The sequence below is a fragment of the Harpia harpyja genome, chromosome 20 (genome assembly GCF_026419915.1).
Source record: "Harpia harpyja isolate bHarHar1 chromosome 20, bHarHar1 primary haplotype, whole genome shotgun sequence".
In the NCBI taxonomy this organism is placed as follows: domain Eukaryota; kingdom Metazoa; phylum Chordata; class Aves; order Accipitriformes; family Accipitridae; genus Harpia; species Harpia harpyja.
The window spans coordinates 2007120-2020717 of NC_068959.1; the positions used below are offsets into that span (position 1 = coordinate 2007120).

At 42.0% G+C, this 13598-nt stretch overlaps 1 protein-coding gene across 2 annotated transcripts in view; it reads left to right on the forward strand.

Annotated features, from left to right (window-relative positions):
- The first annotated feature begins 1984 nt into the window (after positions 1-1984).
- Positions 1985-13598, forward strand: part of SHROOM1 (shroom family member 1) — a 39808-nt gene continuing 28194 nt past the window's right edge. For both annotated transcript variants that reach the window (XM_052771975.1, XM_052771978.1), the window contains exon 1: positions 1985-2118. The gene's annotated coding sequence lies outside the window, so the exon portion shown is untranslated. The remainder of the gene's footprint in view (positions 2119-13598) is intronic.

Genomic DNA, 13598 nt, shown 5'->3' on the forward strand with positions numbered 1-13598 from the left:
TGATGTGAGGGTACATGCTTCTGGAGTGCTTTCTTAGAGCTCTTTTGTATCAAGAGTTTAGTTTACAACTCATTCACACATTACTTTTCATGATCCATGTGATGATTGGGGAAGAATGTAGATATTCAACGTTAAACTATGGCACTCACAGTTTTACCTGCTAAGCAAATATCACATGGAAAACTAGTAGGTTTCTCCTTGCTGTAATCAGATATTCTTTAAAAAAATAATGAGAGCTCCTTCTCTGAAAAGAACCAACAGCTGCAGAAAACAGCTACTGTAGGTAGCAGAGCAAGGTTCCTGGAGGGGCCCTTCAACAGAGGGACACCTCCATTTATGTTACTTCTAGGCTGCATAGCATCTAACAGGTATATAGCAAAAATATAAAAGTTAAGGTTTTGGTATGCACTATCTGCAAAGAGTGAAATTTGTGACATTGACTTATTTCACATAGGTCTTTGAAAGGCTATTACAGGGCAAGTTTTGTGCATACTTACACATACAACTGCCCATGGGGAACCTGGATGAGATAGTCTTTTAATATAGTTAAAATTTTATTGAAATAAAACTTCTGAAGTTAACGAACAGAACTGTCATTTGTTTGCACATGCTATTTCTGTTACAGGGAGGTGCTATACATGTACCCATAAAACATGGCGTTCAGGTCAAGTTTCAGAATACATTTAACGCAGTCTGAAAGCTACTGCTATCAGGGTGAGTTTTGCCTTTTCCTCCTTGCCTTTTGGCCTTTTTCTGTGTGTTGGTGGAATAGTTTTCACCTGGTCTGTGAGCTGAATGACCCATTCCCCAGCTGCACACTCAGTATAGAGTTGTGGGGCAGCCTAGTCTGTGCTCTTTGTTAAGGAAGAAGGTTGGAGGTGGTGACCTGCTGGTTTGAGAGCATTGTATAGTTAGCTTAATTGAGGTGTAATGTGAAGTTATACAATACTACAGTCAGGTCCATTTTAGATACTATAGGTATCTAGAAAGCTCAGTGAAAAAAAGGAAATGGGTAGGTAGAACTTAGTTGGGCTTTTTGTTTGCTTCTTGCCCCCCAAACATGCAGGACTTCTCTCCCTTCCCTTTTTTCAGAAGAGAGAAAGAAAATATTTAGAACAAACTGGTTTAAAAACTAGAAAACTGGGGTCTTATGTTGGGTATTCTTCCTCTTGCCTTGGTGTGCTGGTGTGGAAAGCTGGGTTTGCTAAACTTGTTATTACCACTTTCAGCTTTCTGGATGTATTTTCCTGCCCGACAAGCTCTTGTTTACAAGCTGGAGAGCCCTGAAGAATAGAAGTTGTGAAAAATGGAGAGCCTGCTGCTGTTACCTCAAACCTCACCTCAGACAGCATACAGAGCAGCTAAATTGCTGTGTACCAGATGAGATTTTTTTTTTTTTTCCCCCCAGAAATGTTTTTATTGCTCCTAAATAAAATAACAGTTCTGGCCATTCTTGCAGCATCTCCGCTGTAGGGTTTGAGTGTGGCTATAAGGTAGGAATTGGGAAACTGTTTTTCATTTTGTTGGGGTCTTGTTTATTTTGCACGCCTATCAGCTATGGTTAAGATGCGGGTCCTCATGTGACCCTCCGTGAGAAAAAAGCTAAATTGTAATTTAGCTTCTTAAAAGTGCGGGAAAATAAATTGCAGAATTACATTCTTGTGCAGCCTCTCGGTTCTCACACGTGGATATGCTCCTGGTATGCTGCTGTGCGTTAGGTTTACGGTCGGACTCGATGATCTTCGGGGTCTTTTCCAACCGGAGTGATCTGATGATCCTGCGAGCCGTTCCCGTGCCGTGGGGACCCCGGCTGGCGGTCCCTGCGGTTTGGGGGGGGGGGGGTTGTACCCCCTTCTGCCCAGCGTTTGCGGGGGGGTGGGTCCTGCCTTCCCAGGAGGAGAGGGGGGGCTCCGAGAAACGCTTCTCCCCTGCCGCCGGAGTGCCGGGGTCCTCACCCTGACCCCACCTCCGTGCCTGCCCCTGGGCAGGGCTCTCCCTGCCCGCTACCTTCGCAGCCTACAAGTACCTCCGGCACCGCGGGAGCGGGACGGGCTTTTCTCCGTGTCCGAGCTCGGGAGAAGCGGCCTGCCTGCCGGGGGAGCGGGGCGGGGGGTCCAGGTAAGCCTGTGCCGGGGTTTGGGGGGGGGATGCTCAGGGGGGTGGCTTTGTCCCTGCAGCCCTGGCAGAGGAAAGTGCAGCCCGAGGGGAACGAGCGTTCGCGGTGATGATCCACGTTCTGTAAATTACACTGATTGGTTCTAATGACCGTAACCGCGCGCAGCCGCCTGGAAACGCTTCGCCTCGGAGAAGGTGGATGGGGGCTGGCGGAGGTGGGTGGCTTTGGGAATGCTGGAGGGGGAGGAGGGGAGCGAGCGCTGCAGCAGCAGCAGCAAAAAAAGCCATTTAAAGTTCAGCGAGCCCTCGAGGTGTTCGGAAAGCTTTACCGAGCGGCCTTCTCTCCGAATTCCCAGAAAGTCGTGCCGCCGGTGCAGTGCAGCCCCGTCTGCTCTTCTACACGGTCACGGGTGGGAGAGGAGGCGGTTTGGGTTGTGTTTCTTTGGCATGTTGCTTCTAATTCTGTGTGTGGTGTTAAAGGCACGCTGGCAGATAAGGTGCTGTTGTCTGCTGAGAGCAGAAGAGTTTTTAACAATGGTTTTATCTAACCTGATGTTATTTCAGTGGTAAAAAGCATTCTTCCATAGTTTAGAATATGTGGAATTACAGTACTAAAACAGTTTGGATGTGTAACAATGTGGCTTATTTACGCTGTCTTCAGCAGGAGGGGTTTTAATCTTTCTGTTAATTTAAAGACCTGAGCTACATAATCATTTCCTGCAAAAATCACAGGGGCAGTAATTGCCTGGACCCTTCTGTTCCTGTTGTGTAGAGACCTGTTAACAGGATTCTTCTCTCAGAAAGAAAGGTCTCCTTAGCAGCATTTAATGTGAAGAATAAAGCAGTGCCAGGTAGAAACTGGATGTATTTCAAAGAAGAAGTGTATTCTGAAGAATTCCAAACTTAATTCTAGAGCGTTCGGTGTTTTGCAAAATATTCATGAAGTGATGTATTTAAAAAGTAGAGACATCTACAAATGCTATGCACTTAAGTGTGAAAATTAATGAGCAAATATTAAAGTTAAAACTTGAAAAACAATTTAAGTGTGCATTTAGAAAACAGAAATCCAGGTTGAATAAATAGGGGAGGTGACAGAAAGAAAAGTATCTTCAAGTGTGTGTGGGAGGGAATCACAGAAGACTTTCCAGCCATTTACAAAAGGTGAGAGAATATACAAATGTATTTATTCATTAATTTGCCTGAGAGGCTTTTTATATGCTCTGATACTGTCTCTTGTTTGGCCTTATTTAGTGCTAAGGTGCAAGTCCAAACATGCAAAGGGTCAGATTCATCCTAACAGGGCTATTCAGGCCTGCCAGGGTCCCGTTGGCTGCATATGCAGTGCAGGGCAAACTGTGGAAACTGGAAACCGCATCCAAGCATCCAGTGAAAGGAACTTCAGGATGTGGCTGGAGAGGGGCTGGAGCATGGGCCGCTGAGCTCCCCTGTGCCCCGGAGGAGTACCTGCCCTCCGACCAGCCACAGCCTCTCCATCTTAGTTCTGGCTCAAAGTTGAAGGATGAGCGACTATAGCTGTACATGCTACCAGGTGTTTGGTACTTTCAGTTCCTCATTCTGACTTGGCCAGAGTTTTTCATCTCAGAATTTGCATTCTGGTTGTTTGCTCTGCCCAGGATTTTGGGAAAATGAGGACAAAATGAATCCTATATTTCTAAGAAGCAGCTTAGGGAAAAAATTATGTCTTGCCTATTTTCAATACTCCTGACCTGCCACTGAACAGCTTTGTTTCCCACGCTTTGGAGAAGCAAACTAAATTCTGTTTTGCATGAGTTTGCATCAGGGGCGTGCTTTTTGTTGTTCTCTCTGAAAATCTTCCCAAGTCTGGCCAATTAATAAGTCTCTGAAAAATGCACATGCTTTGATTTTTTTTTTTTTTTTTTTTTTTTTTTTAGTAACTTAAATGTCTGAAGATTCTGTCCTCAACGTACTGGAATCTCCAAGAGCTTCCAGTCATGGCTGGGCTGACTCTGTGCCAGTCCCAAAACATAAATGAAGATGCTGCCTTTGACCTGTGGCTTCAGATGATAAACCAGATTGTCACCATCGTGGCTGGTTCCAGTTGGCCTCAGCCAGTTTGGAGCTAAGAGCTGGCACTGGCTGAGCCTGCTGTGGTGACTTGATGGGATACTTGCTAGCATAAAACAGTGAAGATGGATTTGTAAAGTAATTGAAGGGTGGGGCTGACACAGAAGTGGAATAGGAGTTCTGTGAGTGTTCTTTTAACATAATTTTATATGTATAGAATTTTAATGCAGAGTGAACAGAAAACAAAGGGGAGAGGGGAAAAAGAACTAATCATAGTTAGGTCCTCTTTATTTATAATGTTTTCCTAATCTTAGTTATTAAAATGATGTTTTAATTTCAAAAGTTATTTGCAAAGGAAAAACTGTGTTAGAAATATCATTGATGTAAAATTTGAATATATCTTGTAAACTTTATTCTTTGAAAAATTCCCTCTAATTTCTGTTACCTGGGATTTCATCTTTTTGGTATTGTGACAGCAGCTCACTGTTTCTGCAGGTATTGTGCAGAATATTCTGGAGATCCAGATTTCCACTGCTTGTGCTGGAAGTGTTGGCCAAGTGCAAGGCACTACTCATTTCAGTCCCTTGAGCTGATGCCAGTAGCTGTGCACTCCCCAACTAAGGCGCTCTGCATTCCCTGGCTACCACCCTGCTGTGTTTCAGCAGAGCTTTTTGCTCTTTTTTTCAGCGTACCATTTGCACGCTCAAACAAGAGAGAGTAAATGTAAACTTTCTTTAAACAGGGGATGTATTTATCTCAAGGGTATGCAAAAGATTAATTGCTTTGGATATTTCCTGCCTGTTTGTTTGAGTCTGATTTAGGTCTGATTCCAAATGGTAAAATCAAGGTAAAGATGCCATTTACTTCAGTGGGCCTTAAAAAACTTTTTAAAGAATAGCAACAGAACTTAACATTATGTCAAGTTATGTACATCTTTAAGAGTGAATAAGTGTACTTAAATATTCCATAACTAATCTGACAAGTGCATTTTCTGGTGACCTAGAAGATCCTTCACTATCAGGAGGGTGATGATTTTATAACTCAAAGTGGTTTTATTTTTTGGCATTGAATAATGCTGGGTGCCAAGGTGTGAGAATGAACATCTGACAGTCTGACTTGGAAGTAAAATCAGTTACACCAATACTGAGGATGATGCTCCTGCCGATTCAGTGGGTTTCCTGTTCCTGTGGTTATACAGTGCATATGAAGCCAGAATGGGAACCAGACGTTTAGAAAATTATGCCCAAATACACTCCTGTACATCCTCACAAGTGATAATAGATCTAAATTTTTGCTCTGTGTGCATGCGTGGGAGTAGACTATATGTCTCGGAATGCGATTTATAATTTTTTCATATGCAAATTAACAGAGTGCCTATACTTGCTCTCATAGAGATGCATCATTCTATAAATACAAGCATGGCCTGCCTTCCAGTCAGAACAGTGGTTAGTTCAGGGAGGTATTGGGTACGGGGTAGAACACGTGTTTCTTGTGCCTCGTGTCTGTCTAAATTACATACATGCTGGCTGAATTAGCTTGGGGATCTGCCGTGAGCCTTTTGCTATCCCCAAAGACTTCTCGCATCTGACACTGGAAGCACTCACAGAATAATGAGGAATGACAGAAGGTGGTCCGAGAATGAATACTTTCAGACTACTGCATAGGAGTGTGTCAAGTGTTTGAGCTTGGAAAATCTTCATACAATGAAAGAAGTGCAGAAAATGTGCAAAGTGAATGAATGTAAATAATCAAATGAACTGATCATAAGCAACTGTAAGTTAATGGACTATTTAAAAACATGGACTTGTCAACAATAGACAAGGTCAAATCAAAGTTAAGCCAACCAGATGCTTTCTTTCTCCTTCCTCTCTATTCTTTCCAGCTCACCATCTTTTGACAGGCATTTTATTTGCCTTTTTTCCTGTCTTCTGTGATGTGACCAGCTTCCATCAGCCCTCAGAGATAAACAGTAACAGTCCTGAGGCTGCTTTAACCAGCCCTTTAAGTATCCTGGAGTGAAGTCTATCGGACTCGGACAATCTGAGGACCTGTAATTTATTCAGCTTTCTAAGCTGTACTTTCCCTGTTCCAGGGTGAGTTCTTACACTGTGCTGGTTGTTTTCGTTAATGACCAGAATGACCAGCTCATTTTTGGCTTTTTGAACAAAGACTGTAGCCTACTTAGCAAGAATGCTCTTCCTTCTCACTGAGTCAAGAATACATAATATTCCCTTGTTTTTATTAGTTTAATTTTATTTTGTATCTTGGGCTTTGAGATTTTGTCCATTTCTCTTTTTGCCTTAACAGCCCCTGTTCTCCTGCTGGCTTTTACTGTGTCTGCCTGCCTGGGCTGCAACTCTATGTTGTCACTCTCTTACTTCCAAGCCCCAGTCTTTTTGTCAAAACAGGTCCTGACTCCCCTAGTTTCCCATCTGATCCTTGTTGTCTTCTTCATCCTTCTCCAAATTGGCATTTCTGGGTTTTCGGTGCCTCCCAGTTAATTTCCTTTACTGGCTCCTGTTTCAAGCCTCCTTGCTAGGACAACCTTACCATCATTTTCCCTCTGGTCTACCAGTCCAGTCTCAATACACTTTTACTCTACTATATTCCACCTGATTCTAGCTCTTCTCTGAATTTGGTGATTCCTTTGCTCCACCTGACTGTGATCCAAGCAGGACAGAAATGAGAGCACAGCTGAGAGGTGCTCTGGTTTCACTAGTCGTGGATGATGCTGGGCTTCCAAAAGAAATTCCAACAGTAGCCTTGTAAGCTGTAGATTGACTGCATGGAAACTTTAATACATCGAGTCTCTACTGAATTTATGCAAAGTGATTGTTCAGGTATTTAAATTCAGTCCCAAATTTAGATTACTTAGATTTCGCAGATAAATCAAAACCAAGTACTTGGTGCAGTAGCTATTCCTTGCCACATTTTAGTATGAGCTCTAAAGGACAAGAGCTACTGTTTCATAAAGGATTGTCAGAATTTGCTTTTAACCTTGAGAAGACAATGTATTATCCTGAGACTTGTTCTTAAACAGCTGGAACACTTCATCTGACAATTTAAAAAAAGAACACCCAAACCCCATGAACATATCTCCAGCTGGAATATTCTAGTCAAATGGATAAACATTTGTCAGAATAAGTACCTATAGCAGGACATGTGAAGCAATGCTGGTACGCATAGGACCTTTCTAGAATACACAAACCTGCCCGTTTTTCATCCTGAATATGAAATTACATCTCTCCTCTTTGGGAGTTTATTCTTGGTGCAGCATTCCATGCATGGAGCTATATAAGATTATTTCTTGGATCATGGACTTTTCTGCACCTGTCCTGTTACTATACAGGCTTCTAGCTTCAAGAACAGAGAAGGAGTATGATCAGAATTTGAAAATAATATATTTTTGCTATTAATCTGTCCAGGAGTAATTATGCATTGGGCTGTCCACTGAGCCTGTATGTAATAACATTTTGATCCTGGTTTGAAGCAAATGTTTCTTGTTAATTATTTTTTATGATAACAAAGATAAATCAGCAAGAGGTTTTTTTTGTTTTTCTGAAGAAAGTTACTAATATAAAATTACAAATAAGTATTTATTTTAAAATTGTCAACAAACTTTCCATGAGTTGTAAAACAAATGGTTTAGATAGTCAACATAGTCTTTGAGCTGAGTTTTGTGATAATCTTAGAGCCTGTAAAATGTAGAGGTTTGACCCAAGGGTTTGTCATACTTATATGACTAATTACCGTAAAGCTAATCTCTGAGTTTTTACTGTTCTGTCTTTGAAATGGTCACATCATGTTGCATATTTATTGATGAAGTTGAATTTTCTGGTATCTAAAATACCACAAGCCGTTTTTACAGGACCATTTGTAGAAGACTCAAGAATGACTTGACTTCATATCATATATATTGCAGAAATCCAAGCATTAACAATGTAATGCTGCTTGTATGCTACTGACACTATCAAAATTGTCCTGAGAAATGACCGGTGTCTGTTTTCCAAACTGCCCCATTCAGCTCTTCACCCAATCAAACCTTTTAAGGGAACAATATTCCCGGTACCACAAGGTCTGATTTAGGAGATGTATACAAGTCCTAGAATGTGGTGCCCACCCCACTTCGGCATGCTCAAAACAGCAGCGATGTGATGCCCCAGGATCTCAAAGAGCTGAAATTCTCTGCTCCCTCAAATGCTGACTCTGAATCTCGAGCGGGAACAGCTTGGCTTGTGTCAGGAATGTTTGTTTCATCGAGGCTGAAAGGAGGACATTTGTGCTGATTCCCCACCATGGCCGTACGCACATATTCCGCATTGCTGAGGGATTTATGCATTCAAGGGTCCATCCAGCTTAAGATCAGATGAGCTTGTACGATTTGTATCTTTGTCTAATCCAGGCATAGCGTGGTCTTTCTGCGGATGGCAAGTGTGCGGTTTGCACCTGTCCCTGCCTCCCTCCTCTTATTCCTTCACCCGTCCCTGCTGCTGAAGACCATTTGTAGAAGAAGCTCTAAGACAATTTAATTGTAAGATTGTAGGGGTAAGAGTGCTGTCCTCACGGTGTCTGCTGCTTTAGCTGCCTCCAGCGCTGCTAGGAGACCTCAGTAGGAGTTAACCACCCAAGGAAGTGTCCTGCTTTCAGGTGCACGTTGCAGCCCTTGCCAGGTTACACGCTGTTCAGTTACGCTGCTGACCGTGTCCACGGTTTGGTGGTTCTTTGATGGTTTTGCATGTCCTGAATACCTTGAAGTAAAATGTTTAATTTTGGGTGGAATTGTAACATTTTATTTGGCACAAAACAAAAGCTCATACTTTTAAGGTTTTGGTAGACAAGCTGAAAAAGTGATTTTGATATGAACTGAAGCAATTCTTACTTAACCAATTCAGTTGTCAAACTGAAAATATCTATGATGGGACAGTGCCAGAAAGCTGTTCCTGGCAGATCTTGGCTGGCAAGGTTCAAGTCTCTGACGCTTCTACCAAAGTGAAATTTTGAGTTTCCAGTCCCAATCTCATGAGATTTCTCTGCAAATCCTTGACTGAAATAAGTTGTTTAACTGGAGAATATGACTTTCTCAGTAAGCAGCATCTGTTCCTCAGGAAGCTCGGCTACTGTTTCTGCCATGTGGCATTTTCCAGTGAGGGCTGAGGAGCCCCACGTATCAGACAGATGCAGAACTATAATCAAGCTTAGAATTACACGGGTGAGAGCGATTCTGGGATGCTTCAGTCCCTCCTTGTCCTCCTTTCAAACCAGCTGCTCTCCTTTTCCCTATGGCAGACAGATCTCATGCACTAATGTAGAGAAGACGCCTAAATCCATGTTAAGGCCCACGGTAAGCAGCATGGTTCTTAGAATTGCTTCTGTGGTATTTCAAAGGTGTCTTGGGTGGTGTTTCAGAAGGGTCAGTAGAACCTCTTCTAGCATGCTAATGGAATATGAGCTTGGACGCGTACTCTTGGGTCTCTTGGGCTTAATGATCTGAGACCATAACCTGAACTGACCTCTGAAAATGCACCCCCAAAGCTTGCCTGCTGCGTGATTATCTAAGACGGGAAATCTGGTCTAGTCAGTAGAGCAGGGAACTGCAAAATAGATGACTTATTCTCTTTCCACTTTTGCCATTAACTTACTGCATGAATGTGGCTAAATTGCTGTCCATTGAATAGCTTCCATCAGCTCTATGTCTGAGAAGTGTTGAGTTCAAAGCACCTTTATATATACTTATATATATATTGCAAGTAATTTTGCCTACATTATATAAAACAGACTGGTAAAACAAGAAAGATTTGCTCATATTAAATAAACCTTTCCAGGTTTGTGGGGTTTGTTAGCGAATTGTCAGTCATTAGATGAGACTAATAGAATTTCACATTGTCTATCTAGGACAATTGCTTCTTTTAATACGTAAAATCAAATTTTAAAAGTGGAGATCAGTTGTAGCATCTTATATATCCACTTCTAGGAATTTCTAGAACAGACACCTTCTGTGATTGCTGTTTTCTATTAATAACTTCTTACAACTTTACCGCATTAAAAACATCTTGAAATTTGTTTCTAAGTTTTTTTTTTTTTGTAGTGAAAACTCTCACAAAAGCTGTTGCGAAATTTCCAGTGTGCATAGCTTGCAGAATAAGGTCCTTATTAGCAGAAAAGGCTCATAGAAAAGAAAATGTATGCTTTCTAAAATATTAATCTTAAATGTAAAATGGCTTTGTATATTATTCTGTCATCCCAATGCATTCTGAAGTTCAGGGAGACTCCAGAATTTAAATGATTAACTGGCATTTCCAGACTGCTAGCCAAATGAATGCTTACCAAATGTGAAGCTATGTGATTAATGAGCTGGGTTTGCTTGGAGACCTCCGAGACTCTTTTTAGTGTTTGATTATTAGAATAATATTGCTTTTACTTGTGAAAATATGTGTGCTTAAGTTGCGTTGCAATTTTTTTTCAAAAGCTATATTCAAGAGACATTAGTTCAGATCCTGCGGGTTTTATGCATTTATAAGCTTTGCTACAGTAAGCAAAAGCATATGAGAGAGAATAATGACTGATAACAGGTATTTCTGAACTGAACTGTACTTAATGCCCAGACCTTCATGTTCTGTATCTCTGTTGACCCTGTGTAATTTTCGCCTGAAAAAAACCCACACACTGCTGGACCAAGCTGCTGGCAGAGTCTGCCGCTTCCTTTGCTGTACGTTAGTTTATTTGGGAGCCTTGCTCTGTATTTGGAACTTAATCGTGTAATGCTCCTTTTCTGTATGACATCTAATGGCTACATTATTTATTTAGCCTCCCTGTAACAAAGACACCATTGTACTCGAGTGTTGTGAGAGAAAGCAGAGAGCCTGCCGCTGCCTCTGCCGTGTAACTCTACCGACATACCACCAGAAGCCCTCGTTATTTATTTATTTTTCTAAGTGCAGAAAGAGAGGAGCACATACCTGATGACAAAAGAAGGCAGCAGCTGGCATTTCTGCTCTTCAGCTGGTCCCTTGTCCCAGGGGAACCATAAAGTCCCTCTCTCCTTACTTCTCTCACATTTTACAATGCTTAAAAGATAAACAAATAGATAATCATTCCCTTGGGAGTTGTTTATTAGCACCCTGCACTACTCTTTAATACTTAGATACAAGTGTGACTCCTGAACAAATTTTTTAAATATAGTGACAAGTCTCATTTAAATTCTACTTTTAGTTATCTCTGAAAAAAGAAAGCGTACAACTTCTGACGAGTGACACATTCCTGAAACAGAACGCCCTGTTTCTTTTTTGAATGCCCTTGCATTTAGGCAATATAAAGAAAGAGTTTTGTCATTGATTTGAGTGGAATCAATATCACACTTGAAGTGGGTTTCTGGAAGGCTCCGAGTGCTGGGTACACCTTGGTATCTCGGGTACCACCGCGGGCACACCCTCTGCCATTAGCTCGGGTGATCGCAGATTGGGGGGACAGGCCCTAATGATTTTTGTGCTTTGCACCCAGACTCTGTTTTATATTGAGGGAAGCTTGGCACAGCACTAACACCGTAGGCATGAAGTGACTTGGGATGGATTTCTGTGTTACGGCACGAGCTGCTGGGATGGTTCAGTGCTGCCGAAACGCAGCCGTCCTGTCCGGCAGCATGCTCCTCTCCTCTCCCCTGGCATTGACTCGACATTCACCCAGTTCCTCTGTGAACTCTTTCAGCTCAATAAACCAACAGAAAACTAAATAAAAACCCCGAATGGCTTCTTAGCAAACAGAATTTGCAAACTGAATGAACTCCACGGAGTCCAGCGAGTACTAGAGCTGCAGCAAGGCCCATGTTGGGGATAGGAAAGAAAGAAATGGGAAGAGAAGGGGTGAAGGCAATCTCCCCTTTCAGCAGCAACATTGACTCAGCTGCATTTCCATTTAAATGGTTTGAGCAGATTCCACTCTGAGGCCCAGGGATTTTGTATGAGCCATACAAAATGAAGTTCAGCTGGTTTGAGAAACAATATTAAACAGTAAAATTAAAATTACTTATCCAGGCTGGTACAGCTCCTTGACTCAGACACTAAAATGTCCCAGTGTTGTGTGATGCGGTGTTCTCTAAAGATTTTTCCATGAGTTCAAAGAGTTCAGGCACTGGTGGTACAGCATTTAAATATGCTGACAACCTGGTTTCAGTTGGGAACTTTGTTCAGCTAAATATTATTTTATTTTTCTAATGAGGCTTTCAAATACAATTTGATTATTCTCACCGAAAGACCTACCATTACATATTTTACCAAGGACAAATCCTGTAACCTTCCTCAGTCAAAACCCCCAGTGAAGATTTATGTGAGTAAAAGCATGGCTGTGCTGTTTGGCAGCAATACCAATTTAAGGTAATTTTTGGCAACTGTGCTTTCCCCAGTGTACAGCTGCTTGCTTCTGCTCCACACTGCAGCAGAAAACCCTACTCACTGCAACTGCTGATACTGCTGTGAGTTGGGAAATTGGCCTTAAAAGGAGCATGAGCAAAGGAAACTTCTGTAGGTTGCTTTGGCTGCAGAACATTTTGTATCAAATCAGGGCCTGAAGGAACAGGGGGACCTGTCTTTGATCCACAGTACATCAGTATGACTTAGAACAATAGTAGTGGCTTTGTGTTACCTTTCTTCTATAAACTATTACCAAACAATTAACTAAATAAGAGGAAATGCTAACAAATATTACGTTTGCTGTAATGTCTTGCAGAAAGATTTGCTCCTGTAGGAATTACTGGATTCTAGTGAAAAAATAATGAATATGCGTCTATAATAATACTAAGTCCTCTGCCCTGCTTGCTGGTTTGGTTACTAGGTAGGGCAGCCATATCTGTGAAGTCTGGGATTGATGAAATCTCTCAGGGATATTATTTTGTTGATTAGGCTGCTGTTACTTGGATAGTTTTGGTGGGTAAAACCCAGGATTTTTATTTTTAGTTTGTATCTGTGCCACCATTGACCTAGTTTTTGAAGCCAATAACTCTGAGCAGCCATCTGTATCCCAGCTGATGCCAAGTAATGAAAATAACACTGAAAGGTAATAGCCCACTGGGTGATTGGGGGGTTTTATGGGTAGCATTTGCTGTTTGTGTTGCTTCCCCCTTTGGATTTCTCTTTCCAACACCTAGTAAAAAAGGCTGGGAAGGCAGATGCGCAGGGAGCAGCACTGCGGGGCTGGGGGGGCTCTGATCAGCCCTGCCTGCAGCTTTTTACCTGTGTGTGAGATGGCCGAGGAAGCACCGAGGCACCTCTGGTTTTTACTTTATCCTGCTGCCTTGAGGGGCTCACCTTAGTAACCAGTGACTGATTTGGTGTATTTGAGGCTGTGTGAAAGAAGACTGACACGGCCATGAGAAATTATTTTAATGTTATGTTTATCTGATACCCCTACAGTCTGTAAATGTTTTTGTGATGTTGGTACTATATAGC